General features: G+C 50.7%; 1 long non-coding RNA gene across 5 annotated transcripts in view; it reads left to right on the plus strand.

The window, feature by feature from the left end:
- The first annotated feature begins 850 nt into the window (after positions 1-850).
- The window catches only part of LOC105603900 (uncharacterized), a 37,124-nt gene continuing 18,987 nt past the window's right edge, over positions 851-18,987 (plus strand). For 2 of the 5 annotated variants that reach the window (XR_009597766.1, XR_009597767.1), the window contains exons 1-4: positions 851-4,234; positions 4,641-4,764; positions 5,549-5,772; positions 6,498-6,576. This is a non-coding gene — a long non-coding RNA (uncharacterized LOC105603900). Of the gene's footprint in view, positions 4,235-4,640; positions 4,765-5,548; positions 5,773-6,497; positions 16,966-18,987 lie in introns of all 5 variants that reach the window. The other 3 variants (XR_009597769.1, XR_009597768.1, XR_009597770.1) reach the window with 3 other exon arrangements.

The raw sequence follows: 18,987 nt of genomic DNA on the forward strand, positions 1-18,987 counted from the left end.
ATATTTATATATTTCTTATATATTCTTATATATTATTATAATATTATATATTATTATATATTATTCTTATCTTTATATTTATATATTTCTTTATATTCTTATTCTTATCCATTTGATTGAGAGCGTGAGCTTTCAGACCTGAGTTTTATTTAACCTTTACTCTTTCGGTATTTAGCTGGGTAACCTTGGACAAGTTATTTAACCTCTCTGAGCTTTGGTGCCCACATATGTAAAGCAGGCCTTGTGATAAAGCCTCATGTTTTGTGATGATTAAATGAGATAGTACACGAAGGCTGCCTTAGCATAGCATCTGGCACATATCAAACCCTCAATCAATATTAAGTGAGTTTCTAATTGATTATTTTCTTCTGAGGATCCTACACTTATTTCTCCACAAATGGGGATATTTCCATATTTTGTTTTCAAGAAAATCAGGGACGGTTAGTTCTTCAGCTGATTTTATTCATGGCCACACTCTTGCATGGGACTCTCTGTTGCCTTATCTGAAAAAATGGAAATAAAAATTGATGGAAGAAACTTGCTTTAATTTAGACTTCACTTATTCTTGCTGAGCTCTCTGTTTGCATTATTTGCTGAGAAAGGGTTTGTGACATAAATTAATAGAGTAGATAAGACTTGGGAAGAGTGCTTAAACATTTGAGGAGTACCCTTTAATGCAGACGACGTATCTGAGATTATCCGTTTATTAGCTAGTGACCACAGCGGACTGAACGCTTATGGGCTGGATGTTTGTGTCCTCTCAAAGCCCTGTGTTCAGCCCCTCACCCTCGCTGTGATGGTGTTAAGAGGTGGGGCCTTTGGGAGGTAGAGTTAGAAAAAGTCGTGAGTGTGGAGCTCCCCGGGGGGCATTAGAGCCCTCGTAAGAGGGGAGGAATCAACCGTCTCGCTCTCACCCGCTTCTGCCGAGAAAGGACTCAGTGGGCGGGGGGCCCCCTGCAAGTCAGAAGGTGGGCCCTCCCTGAGAACGAAATCTGGGGCACCTGCGTACGGGCTCCCCCACCTCCAGAACCGGGAGAAGTGGGTCTGTCTTTGAAGCTGCGCGGCCTGCGGTATTTTGCCGCTGCAGCTCAAGCAGCCTTAGACATGGCCCGGTCTCTCTCCCCAGCTCGGTGTGCTCTTTCTTTAAAAGTTATTATTATTTAATATTTACGTATTTATCTGGCCACCGCGTGGGGCTTAGTTGTGGCACGTGAGATCTTTTGTTGTGGCCTGTGGAATCTAGTCCCCTGACCAGGGATCGAACCTGGGCCCCTACTTTGGGAGCTCGGAGCCCTAGCCCCTGGGCCACCAAGGAAGTCCCTCAGTGCGTCCTTAAGGACAGGTCACAGCACATCCATCCCTAAGCCCGCTGTGCCCTGTATGGAGTGCCTGGCTCAGAAGCCTGGTGTCTGCCCATGATGGGTGCCCAGGGACTGTTGGCAGAAATAACACACGTGTCCCAAGGGCTTTTGCTTAGAGACATTTGGTTATTCTAAATTTGGTGATTAATTCATCTTTCCTAAGCTAAAGATAGCTGATCTTATTGGACAGCCCTACTCAGATACCCTATGGTCTTGCCAGTAATAAACAAGAATATCTTTTTCCTGCACCATGATCAGCACTGAATATTATCACTCTTTTGCCAGTAAAAAAATGATATCTTCTTTAAATATGCATTTCTCTTGCTACGATAGGTGTTGAGTGTCCTGTTTTGGGGATACTTTTGTCTTCCATAAATCACTTGTTTGTATCCTTTGCCAGATTTCCTATGGGGTTGTTGTTTTTTTTTCTTTAAAAGACTTAATTTCCCTATCAATGCCTTAGCAGGGCTTTGTGTTTTGCCTATTGTCCTATTAGAAAATTGCTTTAGTTACCTTCTCACCTCTCCGATGATTTAAGAAACATAGTGTAGTCACTGAATGAACGTCTCTGAAATAACCTCCAAGCCCTAGCACCCTTTAAAAGTAAAGTCTCTTGGAGATTTATAAACTTTCAAGAGTTATCAGAAGAGAAGTTCTTGCTTTCTGACTTTACATAAATTTCTTATAATTCAGACATGCCTTCACCTAAAAATGAAAATATACAAATAAGGTTATAGAAATCAAACACTGTGTTCAGGGGCTTAGTTGCTTAAGTGTAGTTTATCGGCTTCTTTGCTAAGAGCACCTTGCCACATGGCGCCTGTGCCAGACTGGAGTTGCTCCTATGTGCCTAGGGAGAAATTCTGTTCATTAAAGATGGAATCAAGTCTCAGTTATTCATCCCGAGTACTTCCTGTGCTTCTGTGACTGTAAGCCCTGGCTAATCCTTTTCCGTGTTTCAGTTGGAGGCTGGTAGGCTCCTGAAGGGGCTTTGCAGGTGGTACTAGTGGTAAAGAGCCCTCCTGCCAATGCAGGAGGGGTAAGAGACAGGGGTTCCATCCCTGGGTCGGGAAGATCCCCTGGAGGAGGGGCAACCCTCTTCAATATTCTTGCCTGGAGAATCCCACGGACAGAGGAGCCTGGCGGGCTACAGTCAATATTGGTCTCAAAGAGTTGGACCCAAGTGAAACGACTTAGCACACACACACACGGACTCCCGAAAATCTTCATTAATAGGGCTGATTTCTTCACCAAGTGTCCTCATGCTCATTACAGAACCCTGACCGTTTCTTTCTCAAGAATCGTTCATCTAGAAAGAAAAGTTGTGTCTCTGTTTGCTTCGCTGTTGATTTAAAGAGAAGCTGCTGATGGAGTTCTTTGTGCCTTTCCGGAGTCAACGGGAGCTGTCCTCCCCTGGAACTGGCTCCGTCCGTGGCAGCTTCTGGTAGGAAGGCAGGAGGCCAGAGGCCAGACCCCCTGGAGCGTCATGATCAGCCAGCGCGTGACTGATAATAAATGGTTGCACATTTGGTGGAGATACAAAAAAAGAATTGTCCATCTACAGAAGTCCCCGTGGGACACAGCTGCATCCCAGGATTGGAGGAAGTAAGGGCTTGCGTTTCAGATGTTCTGTGCGTCAAACTGGCCGGAGATTGTGAGCCAGGACCCTGTCTGGCGAGAAGGAGGGCAGGTCTCTCCCGTCCATTGACGAATCACCTGGAGACCCAGGTCTTAGCACCCAGGCTCAGCTCTAGGGGTCAGCGCTTGGAAGGTGGACACCGGCAGCATAAATGACCCCTCCTGCCACCCCCAGGTCAGTTCAGCTCAGTCACTCAGTCATGTCTGACTCTCTGCGACCCCATGGACTGCAGCACGCCAGGATTCCCTGTCCATCACCAACTTCCGGAGTTCACTCAAACTCATGTTCATTCAGTCAGTGATGCCAGTGCCACCCCCAAGTTCTGGGGAAGTCACAGGCCTCCCTTCTCAGCCAGAGCACAGGTCCTGGTGGGGTTTCCCTGCCCTTGGATACACAACCGTGCAGAGCAGGCCGGCCTGGCACAATGCCTCCTCGCTGGGTGACAGTTCTCAGCTGAGAAACCCCAGGTGGCAGCCTTCAGCTCGCGTTGCACGTTCCGGACCAGTCCTCTCAACTTTCTCTTCAGCCACTTCACTCCCAAATGTTAGCAGTTTCTCACTGTCCTCTGGATAAAGAACAAACGTGCTTCATGGGAATTTAGAGCCTGGTCCCCAGCTCAGCTCCCACTGCGCCCTCCCTGAAAACGAGGCAGTCATCACGCCCACCAAGGACCGAGTTCCCCGCACACAGCTGCCCGGCCCTCTCCTGCCCAGTGCCTCGGATGTCATCACCCTAACCCCCTCCCTGCCCTTCACGGTCCACTGCGGGTCATGACCTTGTTCACAGACTTCCCGGATCTTCTGGGCTGTGCTGACCTTTCTTGCATCTGAACTCCACTAGACTCTGTGAGCGTTTCTCTGAGTCATGCACTGTCTTTTGGAAATTACCATTTTATGAGTTTTGTTTTCGCTTTCTGCTGTAACTGCTCTGTGAATCACATTGAGTCCTGGTGGGGAACAGAGACCAAGTCTTCCCCTCTTCCCATTCCCCTCCCGGACGTCAGTATTTCAGCAACTCTGAACACACAGAAGCAGTTCGTGTAGCCCCGTGTTGTCAACTCAGGAGCTTGTACTCGTCAGCATACCGCTGCTGAACTCCATAAATGCTGAGACGCAGACGAGGCAGTTCAGACCTACTTTCTTCCGGTCGGGCTGAATTTTTGCTTTCATTCATCCAGTGTTTTTGAGAATGTGCTATTTGCCAGGCACTGGGCTCTGTGCGTGGGAGTGGAATGGTAAGAAGGAGAGAGGGGAGGCTCAGCGTCTGGCCCCACGTGGTGGAAGGTCCTGCGGGAACGACAGGCTTCAGGGACCCAGGCCCCCAGTCCAAGTAGCACAGAGGAAACGCCGCAGGGAGCGGCCTTGTGGCTTCGTGAGAGCCTCGCAGGGGCCACTGGTCCAGTGGGGAGGGTGACAGAGGCCTCCCTCCAGAGTGGCCGGTGCCCTGCGCCCTGAGGGAAGCTGGGCGATGACCAGCAGAGGCGGGGTGGGTTCCAGGGACTGCGCTGGGAGCAGCCGGCCCCCGAGAGAGGCGAGCAGCTGGGTGTGACTCAGGGCGGGGCGGGCGGGCTGCCCCACGGGGAGAGGCCCCGCGCAGGGTTTTGTAGGTTGTGTTACACTGAGACCAACGGAAGGTTTCAGCAGGGAGACTGGATTACCACCGGCGCCGGGGAAGGCCCCCACACCAGCCGCAGCATCCGCAGAGGAGGGGAGGCAGCCAGGGTTATGGAGAGGCGCCCATCCAGGAGGCTGGGCCTCGGTCCAGGTGAGAGGCCGCGGTGCCTCGCCTCGCGGTAGGATGGCAGGAGAGAGGGGCTCAGGAGGCTTCCCGGTTCACAGCTGGCCGGGCTGCATGGTGGGCTGGGTCTCGGGGTGAGGGCGGGAGGGGGCAGGCCCCTGCTGGGGTTTCTGGAGCGGGCCGGGTAGACGCCGGGGCCATTCACCCCGGGACGCACCCACAGAGCCCACCCCACGCAGGCCGGCGATCATGGCTCTGGTTTCGGGGATGTCAGACCCGAAGTCCTTAAGGTGTGTGGAGCAGGGACGGGTAACTCACGGCCGTGGCCGCTTACTAGTCAGAAGCCCTCCCGAATCTCACCAGGCGCAGGGTGAAGCTGCTGTTGGAGAAAGCACTCCCCAGCGCTCCTTGCCCCTGGGTGTGCCCGTAAGCCTAACTTCTGGCCAGTGGAGGCTCTGTGCACAGCTTCTGAGGCCCGGCCCTTGAGGGGGATCCACGCCCTGGGGCCCTTCCTGCTGGCCGGGTGATGGGGCAGAAACGACCGTCTTGGGCCCAGAGCTGGAAGCCTTACGAGGGGGATGGCTGAGCCTCCCTCAGGTTGCCTGCCTGTCATCTTGATGTGAGGGAGAGCTACGCCTCTGTAAAGACACGGCCTCGTGGGGTCTCTCTGTGTCTTAGTTCACCTAATATCCGTGGGGAGATGTCACGTGAGCATTTGGACTCGTGACTCTAGGGCTCAGAGGGAAAGCCTGGATAAGTGGCAGGAGTGTGAGAATTCTTGTTTTTCCTAAATGTGTTTACTTATCTTTAGTTTGGCATGTCGGGTCTCCGTGGCAGCACGTGGGGTTTTGTCCACGCCCGTGAATCCTCTCACCAGGACGCCTGGCCCAGCAGTTGCTGCACGGCCTTTGTCAGCCCGTGGCTCGTGAGATCGAGATCTCAGCTCCCCGACCAGACTGAACCTGCGTCTTTCGCGTTGTAGCTTCTCACCCACTGCACCACCAGAGAGGTCCCAAAATTGAGAATTCTTAACAGGTAGGAATAAGGAAAGAGTGTGGAGGAGACCGTCCAGAGGGAGAGAGGAGGGGTCAGGGTGGACCGTCGGGGGACCACACGCTTAATGTCTGGGTTTGAGAAGCACCAACAACTGAAGGAGGCTGAGAGGACAGGTGGACAGGTGGACAGGTGGAAACCTGGGAGGGCGTGGGTCACGGGGCCAGGAGCAGAAGGGAGCCCTTTGCGGGGAGGCCTGAACTTAGACAGCGTCCACGAAAGGCTTGGTGGTGCTCGGCCAGTCTCGTCCAGGACAGCTGGGCAAGTTGTCACACCGAGGCGTTGTTTGCTAATGAAGATTATGATTGCTAATGCAACTCTGTAATAACTGTGTGCATCTCTGGCGAGAGCATCGAGAAGTCTAATTACTATTTCTCCATCCAATTTTCATGATAAATTATCCAGAAAGAGAAGAAATCGTCAAACTCAGCTTGATGCTTCATAGAAACACTAAACAAACCTAAATGTTTTAGTATCCTATCTCCAGGTTCCAGAAATTCATTTAAACTAAAACCAATTTTTAAAAAATCGGTGGTTTAAAAAAAAAACCCCAAACCCAAAATATAACATTTACCTAACAGGCAGCTGTCCACAGGCTTGCCACAACTGTTGTGGAGATGGCAACAGGGAAGAGTCTATTGCAAAACACGTTCAGTAGCTGATTTAGGGAGGTTCTAACAGGGGAACCTCGATGCTCTCAATTGCAGAGTTGAACCTCTGTCCTTCCCGACTCTGGAAGACACAGACCAGGAGGAGGGAGAAGGGGAGGCTGCACAGGTGATCGAGGTCAGTTGTCCTGGTCCCGCCCCTGGTGTTTCCCAGACCTTAGCGGACACCCTCATTTCTAGCAAATAAGCGGCAAAGCCAAGACTGGAAAGGAAACCCCCAAATCCGTAGTCCCGTGCCTTTTCAGTACATCACCATACCTGCTTTGGGTCTTGCTAAAATAATCTTTTTAAAAATTACTGTTGTAACCATTTTAAAGTGCACAGCTCAGCAGTAAGTACTTTCACATTGCAGCGAGACAGATCCCCAGAGCTTTTTCATCTTGCAAAACTGAAACTCTCCCTCTTAAACAACAACTCCCAAAGTTCCCCTCCCCGAGCTCCTGGAAACCACCATTTTGCTTTCTGTCTCTATGAATTGAACCACTTTGGGTTCGTCAAATTAGTGGAATCAGATATTTCTCGTTCTGTGACTGACTGCACTCAGCTTAAAGTCCTCAAAGCTCATCTGTGCTGTGGCACGTGCCCATGTTACTGAAAGGCGTGGGTGCTGGCTGCTCGCTGCTCAACAGCCAAAAAACAGGCCAGGCTGGTGGAAAAGGAAGTTTACTTTATTTCAGATTTGGGCAACTGGTGGGGGGTGGTGGGGTGGACATCTGTCCAAAGGCCAACTCTCTCCACTGGCAACCAGTGGGCAAGAGCTCACAGCACAGCCAGCTCTGACAGTCGTCTTCAGACTGATCATCAGTGGTCTGACCAGCATCATCTTGTTTTAGGGACAGTTAGTCTTCAGTTCCAGGGTCCATTTGTTCCATTTCTTTGAGGCTGGTTCTCGGGAATGGGGCAGCTCACATCTTGGGCACGGTCCGGTCATCTCTTCTTCCACCTGGTGTGGCACCTCCACGGCAGCCCTAGGTTTTGGCTCAGAGTATTACCTGTAGTCCTGGCGGAGGAACTGAAGGTCCTTGACTATGCTCAATGACTCCTTTATTATTTGACTATGCTCAATGACTCCTTTATTATTTGGTCTCCTTTGAGTGTTTTCCTTTGTTTCTGCCCTTCTCATTCCTCTGACTAAACTTACTCTTGAAAGTTTTCAACAGCAAAAGGCAAGCAGATGACACTGAGGGGGCAAGGACCACAGGGTCCTGCTCCATTTCCCCAAGACTTCCTTCCTTTTTAAGGCTGAATAATTGCAGCCATGAAATTAAAAGATGCTTACTCCATGGAAGGAAAGTTATGACCAACCTAGGTAGCACATTCAAAAGCAGAGACATTACTTTGCCAACAAAGGTCCGTCTAGTCAAGGCTATGGTTTTCCAGTGGCCATGTATGGATGTGAGAGTTGGACTGTGAAGAAAGCTGAGCACGGAAGAATTGATGCTTTTGAACTGTGGTGTTGGAGAAGACTCCTGAGAGTCCCTTGGACTGCAAGGAGATCCAACCAGTCCATTCTAAAGGAGATCAGTCTTGGGTGTTTTTTGGAAGGACTGATGTTAAAGCTGAAACTCCAATACTTTGGCCACCTGATGCGAAGAGCTGACTCATTGGAAAAGACTCTGATGCTGGGAGGGATTGGGGGCAGGAGGAGAAGGGGACGACAGAGGATGAGATGGCTGGATGGCATCACCAACTCAATGGACATGAGTTTGGGTGAACTCCGGGAGTTGGTGATGGACAGTAAGGCCTGGCGTGGTGCAGTTCATGGGGTCGCAAAGAGTCGGACACGACTGAGCGGCTGCACTGAACCGAATGTTCCGTTGTATGCATATACTACACTCTGCTTTCACGTATTCATTTTTTAAAAAGTCAACCTCTCTACCTACCTTGATCAGAGAAGGTTTCTCTAAGGAGATGACCCTTGAGTTGAATTTTTCATGATAAAAGGGAGTCGATCATTAAAGGACTTGATGAGGAAGCAGTCCAGGGAAAGGGAATAGCAGATTCAGAAGTCAGAAAGCACGCAGGAGTCTGAGAGTCAAGAAATCAGAGAGGCTGAATCCTGTAATCAATGGATGAACTAATAAGACAAGAATGAGTCTCGCTGAGACATGGAAGCCATGATTAGAAACCTTAAACGTATTCCAAGTGGAATCATTTGTGTATTTGCATGCGAATATTTGCAAATAATTTTCTTAGAAATGGGAAAACTTGTATTAAGTAGTATCCGATGGATCCGTTGTATATCTGCATGTAACAATGACCTTGTTGCAGGGAGGGAAAAAAGTCAACCTTCCAAACTATGTCCTTTTGGTAAAGTTTGCTGTCTACCTAAAGCACATGGAAGACAGATGGCTAATTAATTACCAACTTTCTCCAAGAAAAGGTACCCTCTAAATCAGGGGTGGGCACACTTTTCCCGTAGGGGACAGGGAGTAAAGACCTTTGGCTTTGGCGGCCATACAGCCCACGGCACAGCGACTCTCCCACCAGGTGTCTGCCTGGCTCCTGCACTTCTGTGGTTGCTGATGGTTTTGCTCACTGTCTTCCCTGAAAGCCTGAAGGCAGGGGCTCTAGCCTCCCACCCGCAATGAATTTGTAGCATCCGGCACATTAGAGCCATGGCAGGAGCTTCACGTGTATTCTATGTCCTTGTGCGGGATGTGAAAGGCAGTTACTTATAACTGGGGAAATACAGTGCTTGTTGATTGACTAACTTCATCTTATGCTAGGGGAGTGCCCTTACAGTGTGTCAAGCTCCTTAGGAAGGAGCTAGTTCATGCATATTCCTCTGGAGGACAATGTCCAGTCATTTAAAATGTCAGAGTTTGTATGTCAGTATGCCAGAGCTGAAGATGAGAATTTAAGACACGTTTTAAAATATTTATTTATTTGGCTGCTCGGGGTCTCCATTGCAGGAGCAGGATCTTTAGCTGCGGCATTTGAACGCTTAGTAGCAGCATGTGGTTCCCCGATCGGGGATTGAACCAGGGCCACCTGCCTTGGGAGCATAGAGTTCTTAGCCACTGGACCCCCAGGGAGGTCCCTGAGACAGTTCTGGTAGCTCCGGGAGTATAAGAGTGAAGGGCTTATGGATCAGCATGATAATACATGCTTGCTCCTTCTCTCTGGTCTTTCTAGCGCTGAGGCCACATTGTGTGGTCATGTTTGTTCATCGCTGCAGTAGGGCCCTGGCCAGCAGGGCAGCTGGGCAGAGGCTCAGCTTTGCTGTCTTTTCCAGGCCCTGTGCTTGGCATGGCCTGCACACCTCCAGGGGACGTCACCTGGAGGGGGCAATCTTTTTCTGAGTTCATACACGGTGTCCAGCTGTGCCTGGACTGACTGCTTAGCTCCAAACTTCTCTGGCTTATACACCGGTCTCCTAGCCTAGCTTTTCTACCTTGGAGTTTTTCCTCATATCTCCTTCTGCCAGATTAATCTCATCATTCCTAGGCTCAAAAACGCCAGTGGATTCCGAACACTCTCACGATGATCTCCCAGCCTCCTCCGGGTCGGGCCCTGTTGCACTCGCCACGCCTGGCCTGCAGTCTCCTGGTCTGGCCCGCCCCATGCATGGCCAAGCTGCCTCCGCCCCCGCAGGGCCCTCGCTGGTGTCCTGGCCTCACAGTGCTGGCGGCTGGAGCACCGACAGCTAACTTTCCCCGGAGAAGGAAATGGCAACCCACTCCAGTATTCTTGCCGGAGAATCCCGTGGAGAGAGGAGCCTGGCGGGCTGCAGTCCATGGGGTCGCTGGGAGTCGGACACGACCGAGCCGGTATCACCTAAGAGCGTGCCAGGTGCTGCGTCAGAGCTCTGCCGGCCGTGCCTCACTTACTTCTCGGAACAGTCCCCTGGGATAGGTTCTGCAAAACTCCATCCCTGCAGCCCTGAAATGCTGCCCGCGCCTCATCTCCCTTTCTGAAAACAGCCCTGTGAAACAGTCTATAAAACCATGGTCTGATGACTCTCAGATGCTCTTGACAACGTATTTCTTTATCATTCACATGCATTATCTCATTTAACTGTCTTGAGAATTCTGGGCCACATATTATTATTCCTGTTTTTCAGCTGAAAAAAACTTGAAGCTCACAGATGTTACATAATTTTCTCAAGGGTATATAGTTACTTACAGGCAGAGCTGGTTCAGAGGCCTCAGCTGATTTGATACTAAAGGCTGGACTGTTAAAAGACCCGTGGTTCTCAAGCTGATTTACCCATAAGGATCAGCAGTCAATGGGAGCTAGTTTATTTTTATTTAGGTATTTAGGGCATGCCAGGTGGCAATAGTGGTAAAGAACCCACCTGCCAATGTAGGAGACATGAGAGACGGGGGTTTGATCGCTGGGTCGGGAAGATCCCCTGGAGATGGAAATGGCAGCCCACTCCAGTGTTTTTGCCTGGAGAATCCCAAGGACAGAGGAGCCTGGTGGGTTATAGTCCATGGGGTTGCAAAGAGTCAGACATGACTGAAAGCGACTTAGCATGAGCTCTCTAGTTGTTTGGGAGCTGGTTTAAAATGGGCACTGACTCTAGAGATTCTGCTCCGGTTGACCTGGGGGAGGGCCTGGGAATATGCATTTTCCATATGCAGTTGGGCTTCCCTGGTAGCTCAGACGGTAAGGAATCTGCCTGGCAACACAGAAGACCTGTATTTGATCCCTGGGTTGGGAACATCCCCTGGAGAAGGAAATGGCAGCCAATCCTAGTGTTCTTGCCTGGGAAATTCTGTGGACAGAGGAGCCTGGTAGGCTACAGTCTGTGGAGTTGCAAAGAGTCAGACACGACGGAGTGATGAACACTTTTCACTAGTTCGTGTGTGGCTCAGGAGATTCTGCTGCAGCTGTTTCGTGGAACACGCTTTGGGAACTCCAGGCTAGACCAGCAGGGGATGAACGGTTTCCCTTTCCACTTGGCAGCATACGGTCAGTACATTCAGCTGCTTCTGAACCACAGTTATCGGGCTTGGTGATCAGTGTAGAGCGGGATGTTATGTCCGTGGAAATGTATCCATTTCATCTCAGAGAGGCCCTGACATCTTTGAATGTGAGTTTAAGAGAAGCAGAGCACAGATCTACTTCACACCATTTAAAATAGTAAATGGGGCTTCCCTGGCGATCCAGTGGTTTCAAAGAATAAAGTTAATTAAAAAAAAAAAATAGTAACCTGCTTCTTCGGAAGGCCAGTGTTCCCACTCTGATTCTGGAGGTGAAAGAAAGAATTCTCTGGAAGTGTCAAAAGCATTGGTTATATGTTGAGATTCCTCGGCTTGCCCAACAAAAGATCTGTGAATGCTTGGAAAACCTGAGATTTTCCTGATAGGTTTAACAGAATGTGTTGTTAAGGGAAACGGCCTTGCTCAGTATTGGGATCAACCACAGAGCATCAAGCCGAAGGGGATTATTCTCAAGCTGTAAAATTTAATGGAATATACTCTGCTAGGTTTCAGACTTTCTTGGGACCCATGATTCTTTTTTTCTGTCCGTTTTTCCTTTTCAGAATGAGAATGTCTATCCGAGGCCTACCTCACGGTTGCATTCTGCAAGTAAATGCCTTGTCTGTTTCATGGGTTCACAGATGAAGGGAGTTTTGCCCCAGGGTGACTCACATCCCGCTGGCTCACCCATATCTGATTTAGATGGTATTTAGATGAGATTTTGGACTTCAAGTTGATGCTGTAATGATTTAAGACTTCTGAAAATGTGGGGATGAAGTGAATATATTTTGCATGTGAGAAGGATGTGCATTAATTATGCAGAGGGTGGGCTGTTAATTGTGTCTCCTCCAGACTCACGTGATGAAGACCTAACTCGAAGGACTTCAGAATGCTACCTTATTTAGAAACAGAGTGATTGCTGAAGTAATTAGTTAAGATGAGTTAATACTGGAGTGGGGTGGGCCCTAATCCAATATGGCTGGTGCTCTTATAAAAGGGAAAGATTTGGACATGGACATGCAGAGAGAACGCCATGTGAAGAAGAGAGATCACAGTGATGCACCTACAAACTGAGGAATGCCAAGACCGCCAGCAAACCATCAGGGCCCAGGAGGGAGCAGGGAATAGGTTTTCCCTTGTAGCCCTTGGGAGAAACCGACCACACCAACACCTTGATCTTGGACTTCTAGCCTCCCCAGCTGTGAGACAGTGAAGTTTCTCATGTTTAAGCCATTTGGTCTGTGGTGCTTTGTTATGGCAGAATTCATTTCAGTTCAGTTCAGTCGCTCAGTCATGTCCGACACTTTGCAACCCCCTGCAGCATGCCAGGTTACCTGTCCTCCACTAACTCTCAGAGTTTACTCAAACTCATGTCTGTTGAGTCGGTGATGCCATTCAACCACCTCATCCTCTGTCGTGCCCTTCTCTTCCCGCCCTCAATCTTTCCCAACATCAAGATCTTTTCAAGTGAGTCAGCCCTTTGCATCAGGCGGCCAAAGTAGTGGAGTTTCAGCTTCAGCATCAGTACTTCCAATGAATATTCGTGACTGATTTCCTTTAGGATGGACTGGTTGGACCTCCTTGCAGTCCAAGGGACTCTCAGGAGTCTTCTCCAACACCACAGTTAAAAGCATCAATTCTTCAGTGCTCAGGTTTCTTTATGGTCCAACTCTCACATCCATACCTGACCACTGGAAAACCATAGCCTTGACTAGATGGACCTTTGTTGGCAAAGTAATGTCTCTGCTTTTGAATATGCTGTCTAAGTTGGTCATAGCTTTTCTTCCAAGGAGAAAGTGTCTTTTAATTTCACGTCTGTAGTCACCATCTACAATGATTTTGGAGCCCCCCAAAAATAAAGTCTGTCACGGTTTCCACTGTTTCCCCATCTATTTCCCATGAAGTGATGGGACCAGATGCCATGATCTTAGTTTTCTGAATGTTGAGCTTTAAGCCAACTTTTTCACTCTCCTCTTTCACTTTTATCAAGAGGCTCTTTAGTTCTTTTTTGCTTTCTGCCATAAGGGTGGTGTCATCTGCATATCTGAGGTTATTGATATTTCTCCTGGCAATCTTGATTCCAGCTTGAGCTTCATCCAGCCCGGCATTACTAGATTTTGGCATGATTTAATGCTTTCTGGACATAGAACGTCTTCCCTGAAGACTGTCTTTCAGTTCAGTTCAGTCACACGGTTGTGTCTGACTCTTTGTGACCCCGTGGCCCTAAGCTAATCAGTCAAGGACTCCATTTTCAGAACATTCTAGGATAAGGGGATAGTGATGCCTTTAAACTGTGGTGCTGTAGAGTACTAATGAGAGTCCCTTGGACAGCAAGGAGATCAAACCAGTCCATCCTAAAGGAAATTAGCCCTGAAGATTCATTGGAAGGACTGATGCTGAAGCTGAAGCTCCAATACTTTGGCCACCTGATGCTAAGAGCTGATTCTTTGGAAAAGACCTTGATGCTGGGAAAGATTGAAGGCAGGAGGAGAAGGGGACGACAGAGGATGAGAAGGTTGAATGGCATCATCGACTCGATGGACATGAGTTTGAGCAAACTGTGGGAGACCAAGCAGGACCGGGAAGCCTGGTGTGCTATAGTCCATGGGGTCGCAAAGAGTCGGACATGCCTGAGTGAGTGAACAGCAATCGTGGGGGAAACACCATGGAACCGGAATTTTAACAAAATGCGCACGAGGCTTGGTGTCCCCACAGTGCCACTCCCTGAAGCCAGGCGATGTGACCACAACCCAGAGCCCACCCTCGAGACTGGGCCTGGGATTAAGCATTGCTGGGCATCCATCCCTTGCCCCCTGAAGCTGATTCTTGGCAGGTACCTTGCTCTGCTTGGAGTCAAACATCAGCATTCTAGGGCAGCCACAGGAAGAATGAGAGAGGCGTTGGGCCACGGTTTGGGTGACGGGGGAGGAGAGGGAGATAAGCTTCAGGTCAGGCCGAGATTTCCAGCAGGGGGCCAGCTCACGGCTGTGGGGGGAGCGCTGGCTGCTCTGCTGTCTGCTGGGCAGAGGCTCCGTTCTGGGAAGACAGGGCTCCACAGCCCCGAGCCTTCCTGCGTCTTTCTGACTCAGCTGGATGCCCTGCGCTGAGCCGCAGAGGGCGGAGCTTTGGAATGCACGTTTGTGGTGCCCTAGTGTTTCCAGCTGGTTGCCTGGCTTAGGTGGTGAGTCTGCAGAAAGTGCCTGGAGGACTTGAACTCAGATGGTGAGTCCGTGTTCACCGCGATGCCGACTCACTACTGCGCTCCACCGTGGGAGGTCTCAGGGTCACTGAACAGGTGATCCGAGTACTCATTTGCATGGGGTGCAATCTATGAGAAGCTATGTGCTCCCTCTGTGTTCTCTAGAGCGATGATTCTAAGATGCCGTCGCTACGAGGTCACAGTTGCTTTTCTGAGTCCTCCTTCCTCTGGCAGCTCCTTCTGAAAGGAAGGAGATGCGCTCATGGCAGCATCTAAGCCACAACCCCCACCCCCGCTTTCCATTGCACCCCCAGAGCCGGGCTGTGAAAACGCCCGGTCCTGTGCAAGAGATCGCTAAAGCGGATGAACAACGCACTGCCTCCAAAACCCCAACCTGGATGAAGAGAAAACTTCTGAAAGTGAGTGTTCGCAATGGAAAGAACAGGGGAAAGGGCCTCAGCCCCCTGCCTCTCACCATCCCTGACTCTGTGCGGGTGGCTTCCTCTTGCAGAGAGTGTCGAGCAGCGTGGTCGTTTATCAGGGACTGATTACATCGCGAGCCTCCCCTGTGAGTCTGAACAGCCCCGTCTAGCAGCTAATGGTCTCCTCTCATCAGACAGTGTGGCCCAAGGAGTGTTTCATGAATGACATTCATCGAAGCAACAGGCCCAGAGTCTGCTCTGTGCTTGGAGAAGAATCCCACTTTATAAACCATCCTCTTGAGTTAACACAGTGAACGCGGGCAGGATGGAGCGAGTGTGGGGTGAGATCAGAGAGGAAGAGGATGGCAGGCAGGCACTCGGTCTGTTCACTAGAAAACGGTGGCTGCAAAATCTGCCGGTGGCCTGGACTCATGGTCTAGGATGTGAGACCCCGAGGCCCTGCTCTGATGGAAATGGCTTGGCACTGACATGTCCTGGGCCCGCAGTCTGCCCGCGGCAGCCATGTTGACAAGTGTTGGATGAACGGCTCCTCTGTGTCACTTTCTGCGGAAATGCCGGGCTCACCAGGAGGTGGTTGATCCGGAGGACTGCAGAGCCCGACGGTTAACCGGTGATCACGGGATAAGAGCGCAGTGTGGCTGGGAGCTCTGGGTGATGCTCACTGCAGGGGCAGGATGAGGGGGTGTGGCTCGTTGCTGGTGCTCATTCTTGGAACTAAGTCTTGGTTGGTCCTTCTCTGTTTGCACATAGTAGCTTCCAACAGGAGCTGTGAATTTGGGGAAACACTTGATTGCGGGGCCTCTTTCTCTCCTCCTTCCTCTCTCTTCATTTTTCTTGTCTCTGTGACATGAAGCCATGAGCCGTATTTTCAGTTAGTCCATAGAATCGGGACCAAGTCCATCATAGCAAGGCAGGGGCTTCAGAAAAGGCAGGGGGAGGATTGAGTCTGGAAACATGGAAGCCTGATCGCCGGGTTCCAGAGATGGCGTGTGGTCGGGCACAGAGCTGGTCGTGGGCTAGAGTGAGGGCCACGGAGGTCCCAAAGGATTGTGGGGGTGGAGAGGAGCAGAAGCAGGCAGAGAAGTGTCCGCTCCTCCGGGAAGACTCGTGGACACAGAGCGGCCTCCTGGCCCGGTTAGGCGGCCCCACGTGCTCTCACTGCCAGGCAGAGGCGTCTGGAAACACAGGTCACCAGGGGTGGCAGCTGGGCCCTGGACAGGGCTGAGCTCGGTGAGGAGTTTACAGCAAAGGCCTGGCACTCGTCTGGGTGGAGTCTGAGCCTTTCCTGGGGTTTCGTTTAGTTTGTTTCCTGGAGCGTGGATTCAGAGAAGTCCTCCTAAACTTCCGAGGGGACTCGCGGCTTTGGAGTCACTTCTGAGAGAGCGCTGCATGTTGGAGAGGCAACATCTCATCCGGATGCTGCGTCCAGACGGGCTTTCATCTCCACTTCCTTTGGCTGATTTCCTTGCATGTCCTTCCCTTTTGAAAAGGAGATGCTGTTTGTTCCGTCACGTGGAATTGCGATTACTCACCCGGGGAAGGGTGCGCCCCTCGAGACTCTGGCAAGAAGAGCAGGGGAAATTCCTTTCAACGCTAGCCCTGAGGAATTCTCGTGATCCTGGTTTCCATTTTGGTCAAGACCGAGATGAAAGGACTGGACCCAGCATTGGGAAGAGCTGTAATTTTGATCCCAAGGGAAACAGAGCTAGATGAGAAGCGAGGCCCCCCTTTAATCTGGCCTGTGACTGAGGAGCTGCTTCCTGGTACAAGCTGAACAATGATCGGGAGTCAGGCTCCTGGAGCCCATCTCTCAATCTGCGCCCCGGGAGGGGAGGAGAAGCAGCCGTGGAGAAGAGTCTGGTGCTTCCCCCTCCAGGTGTCTGCTGACGGAAGGAGATGCCTTCTTAGGCTGTCTGGGCTGCTACTGAGAGCTTGTGAGTGACACACACTTCCCACAGCTCTGCAGGTGGGAATTCTGAGCCTGGGGGTGCCTCTGTGGGGTCAGTGGCCTCACGTGGTGGAGCGGCTCTGGGCCCTGGGGAGGTCTCTTTAATAAGGATGCTAATCCCACCACCAGGCCTTCACTCCCATGACCTCATCACCTGCCAAAGCCATCATCTCTGAAGGTTAGGATTTCCACACGCAACGAGCATTCAGACCACGGCATCTACTTACTGGTTTTTTTTTTTTTTAGTATTTGTTTGGCTGTGTCGGGTCTTACGCGTGGCGTGCAGGACCTTCAATGCATTGTGACGGATCTTTTGTTGTGGCGTGGGCTCGGTACAGCACATGAGATCTTAGTTCCCCAGCCAGGGATCGAACCTGCATCCCTGCACTGCAAGGCGAATGCTTAATTCCACTGGACCACCCGGGAAGTCCCACATCCACCTACTTTTTGACTTTGTGTATTATAACAGTTTTTATTAATGCAATTAGAAATAGCAGATTTCCTAGAAAAAATTTCCAGTGGGTAACGATGGAACTTCTTATTGTGGATGATAATGGACATTTCTATTTGAAGGTTTTGTTTTTATTTATTTTTTACATCTTGTGGATTCTAGCCATTCTGGGAAATGTAACTCCGAGAACTTCATTGCTTCACATTTCAGCTCAGTTCAGTTCAGTCGCTCAATCGTATCCGACTCTTTGCGACCCCATGAATCGCAGCACGCCAGGCCTCCCTGTCCATCACCAACTCCCGGAGTTCACTCAGACTCACGTCCATCGAGTCAGTGATGCCATCCAGCCATCTCATCCTCTGTCGTCCCCTTCTCCTCCTGCCCTCAATCCCTTCCAACATCAGAGTCTTTTCCAATGAGTCAACTCTTCGCATGAGGTGGCCAAAGTACTGGAGTTTCAGCTTTAGCATTAGGATTCTGTAAAAAGTTTTTAAGAAATTGAATCATGTGCATGAAATTGGCCACATTAACTATTTCTAAGTGTGCAGTGCAGGAGAGTCAGGCGTATTTACATTGTTGTGTAACCAGTTTCCAGAACTCTTATCTCTTGTAAGATGAAAGCCCCCACCCGCCTTCCCCAGCCCCGGGCAGACACTGTCTACCTTCTGTCTCCAGCCGTAGGAGCCTCACGGAGGCGGAGTCACCCCTTGCTTCTCTCTTAGTGACCGGTTTATTCCACCAAGCGTGATGTTCTCAAAGATTTGGTATCCTTTTATTCCATCTTTAAAATAACATTTCCTCTTAACATCTGAGTGTTAATCTGCTTAAGCTTTGGAAAGGTCCTCAAGAGAATTTTAAAACATATTCTCTAATACGGATGTTTTAAAGACACGTGTGTATCTGTGCAACACTGCGTTGCTCACCGCAGAGACGGACATCTAAGAGCTGGATGCTCGCAGGCCCACGTCTCCCTGGTGAAGGGAGGGGGCCGTGTTACGCTGAGCCAGCTGGAGGCCTCCGGATGGCAGGGAGCTGCGCCCGTAGGCCTGGCGCCAGGGGCAGGACGCGCCGCACATGTGTCTGCTCACGGGTGGGTGCCCGTGGTCACGCCGCTCCCCCGGGGCTGTGTAGCAGCTGCCAGTGGATGGGGCTGGCAGCCGCTCCGAGGGGCCATCTGCCCGGGCTGTCTCCGCAGCGGGAGGACGGGAGGCAGCTGCAGAGATGAAGAATCGGGGGCAGGAGCGGAGGACACAGAGCCAACACCCTGAACCTCCTCTCCTGCCCCCCAACACTGGCCCAGGCCATCCCAAGGAGCTGCCCAGCTGCGTCGTCAAACACTGGAACCAGGGGACAGGAGGGGACGCCAGGCCGCTCATCTTGCAGGCGGGGCCTCCAGAAGCCGCTCAGGGTCTCCTCATGTCAAGCAAATAATACCTAAGAACTGTGACACCGTCCTTTTCAAAGAAACGTAATTTGCTGCTGCCAATAACTCGGATTTCCCCCCTCCCCGAGAGTCCGTGGGTTTTCTCACTATTTATCAAATCCTTACACTCTGAT

The sequence above is a fragment of the Ovis aries genome, chromosome 20 (genome assembly GCF_016772045.2).
Source record: "Ovis aries strain OAR_USU_Benz2616 breed Rambouillet chromosome 20, ARS-UI_Ramb_v3.0, whole genome shotgun sequence".
Taxonomy (NCBI): domain Eukaryota; kingdom Metazoa; phylum Chordata; class Mammalia; order Artiodactyla; family Bovidae; genus Ovis; species Ovis aries.